The sequence below is a fragment of the Cynoglossus semilaevis genome, chromosome 12 (genome assembly GCF_000523025.1).
Source record: "Cynoglossus semilaevis isolate Cse_v1.0 chromosome 12, Cse_v1.0, whole genome shotgun sequence".
NCBI lineage: Eukaryota > Metazoa > Chordata > Actinopteri > Pleuronectiformes > Cynoglossidae > Cynoglossus > Cynoglossus semilaevis.
The window spans coordinates 7,275,065-7,281,181 of record NC_024318.1 but is presented as its reverse complement, the minus strand read 5'-3'; the positions used below and the strand labels follow the sequence as shown (position 1 = coordinate 7,281,181).

Sequence of the window (6,117 nt, the reverse complement as noted above, 5' to 3'; positions counted from 1 at the left end):
GAGGAAAAGGGAAAAAGCCAGGAATAACTTGGTTTATAGACAAAAAAAGATGGAGAAAAAAAAAAAAAAAACGAAGTCTGTTAATTTTTAGCGGAATTAGAAATTTAGGAAAAGAGCTAGAAATTAATTTTCCATTAAATTGTTAAAACTGTTTTTTATTTGACCTTCTGTAAGACCTTTTTGCTGCTTTAAATTCTGAAAGGATTTCTTGCACACAGTACCGTTTTAAAAATTTACAACTAAAGCTTTAATTTTCTACATTGACGTGCAGGATCACTCTCTGGATGCACTTTTTTAATGCACCAGAAATAATCTTCCCACTCAGAATAATGCTCGTAATGACAATGAGCAAATCTAATTTGTATAATAAGATGAGACACTCCTCTTCATCTTCAGAGGCTGAGTATGTTTGCATTTATATGAAAACCTTTTTGAAGTCAAAGGGGAATAAACACATCAGTGGCCCTCGCTTTGATTCATAAGCTCCATTTATCTTTAACTCATAAATTGCAAACTAGAGAGTGGACGCTGTGATGTCCGAGCAAGACGTGCAATTAGGAATGAAATTTTTTTTTTCTTAAAATGTGCGTGCTGCGGTGTGGCGATGACATGGCAAAATACTGTGTGGAGCTTTTCAAGGTGAGAGGGGAGGCTCCTCTGAGGGGCGCCAGAGCACTCTAGTGATGGTTTAAAAGTAAGAAAATGAAAGGCAGGAGCTGCATAACTACTCAAGTGGCTAAATTATAATGGAAGGAAGTGAAGGCTATGTGTATACAGTGATGACTTCACTACTGCATGAAAACTAAGGTTGAAATGGCAATTATATTATTTACAATTTGGATTTGGATTTGGAGTTTGATGGACCGCTGACATCAGCCAATAAGTGGGTGTCGCTGTTGTTTTGCTTCTTGGAGGAAGGCCCAAAATGTTTGACAAAATCCTACTGTACCTTTGAAAAGAAATGGTTAAGTATTGCATGGAACAAGGAAAACAATAACAAATACAGTTTGTTGTCCTTGTAGTTCCTTTTGATAAAATTGCTAATATTTCCCTCTTTCAAATTTGTCCACAAATCAAGAAAAAGAACCAACAACAGATACAGAGCATAATAAATTAATCTGATAGGAGACCCTGACCAATTAAGAACGGGCACTTCTCCCACTTCTAGCACTTAATGACTTAATGAATTGTGTTTGTAAGAACCTTTTAAGGAGAGCATCAATCCAGCCTCGCCACTGCATTGGCTTGGATTTGTTGCTTTGTGTTATTTTTAATTAATGGGCAAGTCCAAAGAGAGGTGAATGAGCGACTGAATGCTAAACAGGTGAATCTGTGCCTTTTTAAGTACAATTTACGAGTGGTTGGAGGAGCTGTTGCAGCGTGGACGTACAGGCAAACAAATTTAACACGTCTCTAACTTCACGGCAAAGAAACGTCGACAGAATACGAATGGCCACTATTCACGTTTACATTTTCCCCATTGTTTTACCGCAGAACTCTGCACAGCATGAATGTGAGTTTGACGACTGGAGTCCTGACTGCTTCAGACAGTGGCGTACGACCCATCTCTCTGATCTAATGTGACATTATTATGGCAACAACTGTTACACGCAAATTTTATGACAATCACATTTATTAGGCTATAATGTTCAAAAAGGTGGACTTGTCACCTCAGTGACACTACAAATATGATGGATGGGCTTGATGTTCTCATTTCAGACGTGCCTGTGAGTGTGAGAGGCTTCAGCTCCAGTAAAATTCACATTAATACTGTTCTCACTCTCTAAGAGTTTAGAAATAGACTTTTTCTTTTCACGTCATGGATGAATGCGTAGCTAAGGTATCTAAACATAGTGCAGGTTAACAAATATATTCCCTTGTCATGGCAGTTGAAGCTCCAGTCATTTAGCCCAATAAATACTTATATTGTATTGGGATAAAACATATTTTATGTTTGATGTATATACAGAACATTTTTTTAGTAATTGTTACTGTATTTTTTGGGCAAAGTCAAAAACATATTCTGCCAATAATTTGAATTGTGAATTTCATTTTTCCTTTTTCTGAGTTTTATTGCTTTAGTTGAGACAAGTCAAGGCTGCAGTGTACTCGTAGGTTGTCAACTGAAAACATCTGGGCTTTTTAAAGAGTTGTCACTTCAACTGTATAAACATAGTCTCAAAGCTTAGAAGAGAACTTCAAAAACAAGCATCTTGTTGACATGTCCACAGGACTGCTAGCTAGTTGTTAGCATTACAGTGAATCTTTAATCTCAATGTCTCTTAGACAAAATGAATTGATTATTTCTGTCATCTGGACACGATCCGTCCCTGGTTAAACCTCTGTACATGTGACATTAGTCCAGTACAGTCACACCTCGTAAAGAAAAAAAGTATGTTCCGCCAAATGCTTTAGGGCTTTTAAAATCCCATGTCCATATATTTCAATCAGCTGAATCCCCTCTCTCTGGTCTGCAGGCCTCTTGAGAGTCTCTACCTGTGTGATAAGGTTTTCCCTGTAATAAGCGTTGCCTGTCGTGTAGAGAGCCCATAATGGTAACTCTAAATGTCAAGTACCTCCCTTTTATACTACATTATAACATACTGCACGCATGACTAAAAGAACCACAGGAGGTTAGCATTCAGGGCTGCTTGGTGGAATTAACTGTCACAACTCTGCATTTAATATGAAAATAGAATAAAATGATTTATCTTTAACTGAGTTGAATTAATTAATTAATTGATTAGAATTGTATTAAAATTAATTAAAACTGTGAATACAAAGTAAAAATTATAATAACCCTTTTTGTTCAAGTACATTATTTACAGTATCATATTTTTTAATGTTTTGTTTTCAAAGAACTGATTCCCAGTATAACTGGGACCTAAAAAGAACAAAAGAATATTTGTGATTTTTTTCACCAGCATCTATCAGTATCTATAAACAAGTAGTACTTAGTGTATTAAAATAATATGATGCAGATTTTTACTGTGTGTTGTCTGACAAAAATATAATTTGACTATGGTTCAAACATAAGTCCAAATCATCGCCATATCTTCCTCCTTTTTCCCTGTTATAGAAAGGGCAACACGACCAAGACGATGGCTGGTATTTTCACACTGACGTTTCTCAAGGTCCTACAGTGAATTGACCTTTGTGTCGTGACCTTGTCATTTCAGTAACATCTTCCTTTAGCATTTCCCAGTTGCGACAGGATGTTCAGTACAGAGCAGTGAACACAGCAGCCCAGAAAACAAACACCCTCTACAATGGGATAAATCTCTAACACGTATTCACTCTAAGCTTGTCGACATGGGTCGTTCGAGATATTTAGCACCACCCCGGACAAACTAATGCCCATAACATGCATGAAAACAAAAACAGCCAGTGCTTGTTGAACAGAGCTTCTCTCCTTCCCTCGATTGGAACTAAAATGGCCTCCAAGTGTACCAAACAATGGGGCTGAACATAATGCAGTGTGACTACTGAGTGACTTGACTGAGATCCAAAGTGAATAAAAGGCCTCACTGTGTGAGGCAGCAAGGCTGAGCTGCTGCAGTGCTGAGGACTTTGGCAGGTGACAGTGCATTAGGACGCTCCACACACATTTGCCAGTAAAACCTTGTTGCCATTTTCCACATGGCTTATGCTCGGCGTTGTCAAAAAAAAAAAAAAAAAAATTTTTTATTCTCATTAATCACTAAGGAGCTGTGGAATAATCATGATTAATCATGACTATTCACAATTAATTAATCAATGAGATCAATCAGCTTTCCTAAATATGACCATACATTTTTTCTGTGTACCAGCAGGTAGATCTATGTGTTTCTCTGCAGTTGGGTATTTGTGACAATGATGATGGAAATATAAATATGGCAAACTGTAAAGTAAGTTATGATAAAGTATATAGATTAAGTATATAAATGTGCTTCATATATTTGGTGTTTTTTTTATCCTTACTGTACATCTTGACGGTGGCCTGTAGAACACGTCCAGATTGAAAGTGAAACCGTCCGTCTACAGTACCTCATGATCCATATGACTATTATAATAATCGTGTCGGTCAGCTGGTCAGCCGTAGACTTATCTACTGCCATGCACTGGGTTAGGCTGGTTCAACCCCACGTCGAAGTGTCCACAAACACAATGTTTGACATTGAGATGTTGTTTTAGGCTGGTTTCTTTTGGTGAAATATTTTTTTTCTGCAATGTGTGTCGATAAAGCAAATATATGCGGTGCAGTGTGGTTTTGTGATGGTTTCATCCTGATATTTAACATAAAAATACAAGACATTTTCATAAGACATAAAAGACATTTCTATTTAACAAACAAACATTCATGTCATTATGTGTGAAAGTTATTATCGTCATCATTTGTCTAAATGAACTTCTCCACAATTAGGACTCAAATCTGTTAATACTAACTGTTTTGCTTTGCTCATAATGAATGTGCAGACCTTCTTTGTGAAGCCATAAAATATTTATTGGATATTCCACATAGTTATGAGCTCCGCTACTTTTAAAACTAATTATAAACACTCATCTCCGGAGGGCATCTTCTTCCTCCATTATGTCTATATGGGAGTGACAATGCAGAAAGAAACAGATGGAGTAGGAAAATAATTCTAACAGAATGAAAATATTCTCTGAGTGGGAAAAGGAGAGACAATCCCATTTATTTTCCAATAATTGCACTAAAAATATTCTTGTGCCATTGCTACAAGGGACAGAAAATGTTTGTTCCAATTATTTGTAAGGAACAGTTCCCCCACAATAATGAGGGATCTCAAAATGCACATCGGCACTGAAGAACTTGCAAGAAACCACATTCCTTGTAAACAATGTGGCTCCTTGACCCTGATTCTCGAAAACTGTCAAGTCCCAACCAAAGAGGAAAGAAAATGAGACTCTTCTGAAGTGGAAGACAGGACGAGAAAGAAAACAATACGAACCTTTGTGATGTTTTTCAGTGAGCCTCAGCTTAACTGCATGAATTTGGGCGGTTTAAAGGTTTTAGACGTATAAACCTCAGCATCTGTAGCAGCATCAGAATGTAAAAAAGCAGATATTCTGTAAAATATAGCTTTATATTCACCGTCAGGCTGCTGAATACAGAGTTAATATACTGTAGACTTTGCTTCACTGCATCTGTCTTTACCGGAGTCTAATCAATAAAATATGGGACCAATTATATTTGAGGGACATGATAGGAGGTCATTACGTGGTTCCAAATGTTGATTTGTTCAGATCAGGGGTCACCAACCTGCTAGACATCACACTAATTCGACAGCTTCCTTGGTTCTCTAAACCAGCGACTCCCAACCATTGGGCTCAGGGATATAAATGTGTCATGAGAAAATGGTCCAATTTCAAAACTATTGAAAAACATAATTAGTTAACTGCAAAAAAACAAAAAAGACTTTATAGAGGTTTTTTTTTTTTCAATTTCTACATGCACATCAGTGCTTAGTTTAATTAAGCAGGACCAGGTTTCATACTGAGTCAGTCAGTTGTGAGTGAACTGCAAAACTAAAAGATCATTGTATTTCATAACATTCATTTTGTGACATTTCTGTTTGGTGGTGCACTGTGGGATTTTGTGCTGTGGTTCAACTGTGGTAAATATGGCTCTCATGTTGATGAATGCTGAAGACCTCTGGTCTAGATAAAAAATATAAAATTGGAAATTGCAAATCTTATCCCCATCCCTACTATAACATGAACAATGCCGCTTTCCGCCCCCTCGATTGCCTGAAAAAAAGAAGGATTTGGCACCAAATACGGGAAAAACGTTCCTGCATTGACCTCCAAAGGTTTCACCAAGTCATAGAGAATTTCCCACTGACAAGTAAAGCTGTACTTTCTCTTCTCTTCTAGCTGCTTCTATCATTGCCTTTTTCAATGGTGGTACTGTGGATTGACACAGAGTTATGTGAACCTGTGAGCTTCTAGTTTGACGAACATCAGACGCAGCCTTGAGAAGACAGCTGACACTACTTTCCTCACAGCTTGGACACACGGTAAGTTATATCACATGTGGTGTCCGTGAAGCCTCTGAGAATTCTAACATAGACTAAGGGGCAAAATCTCAATAAAGAGATTTGAATGTTGGGCATT

At 37.3% G+C, this 6,117-nt stretch overlaps 1 protein-coding gene and 1 long non-coding RNA gene across 2 annotated transcripts in view; one reads left to right on the top strand and one right to left on the bottom strand.

Moving 5' to 3' along the window:
- LOC112487883 (uncharacterized) overlaps window positions 1-6,117 on the top strand; it is an 89,107-nt gene that overhangs the window by 45,685 nt on the left and 37,305 nt on the right. Inside the window, exon 3 of the long non-coding RNA XR_003051386.1 lies at window positions 5,878-6,020. This is a non-coding gene — a long non-coding RNA (uncharacterized LOC112487883). The remainder of the gene's footprint in view (window positions 1-5,877; window positions 6,021-6,117) is intronic.
- adgrb3 (adhesion G protein-coupled receptor B3) overlaps window positions 1-6,117 on the bottom strand; it is a 104,356-nt gene that overhangs the window by 90,000 nt on the left and 8,239 nt on the right. The window lies entirely within an intron of this gene.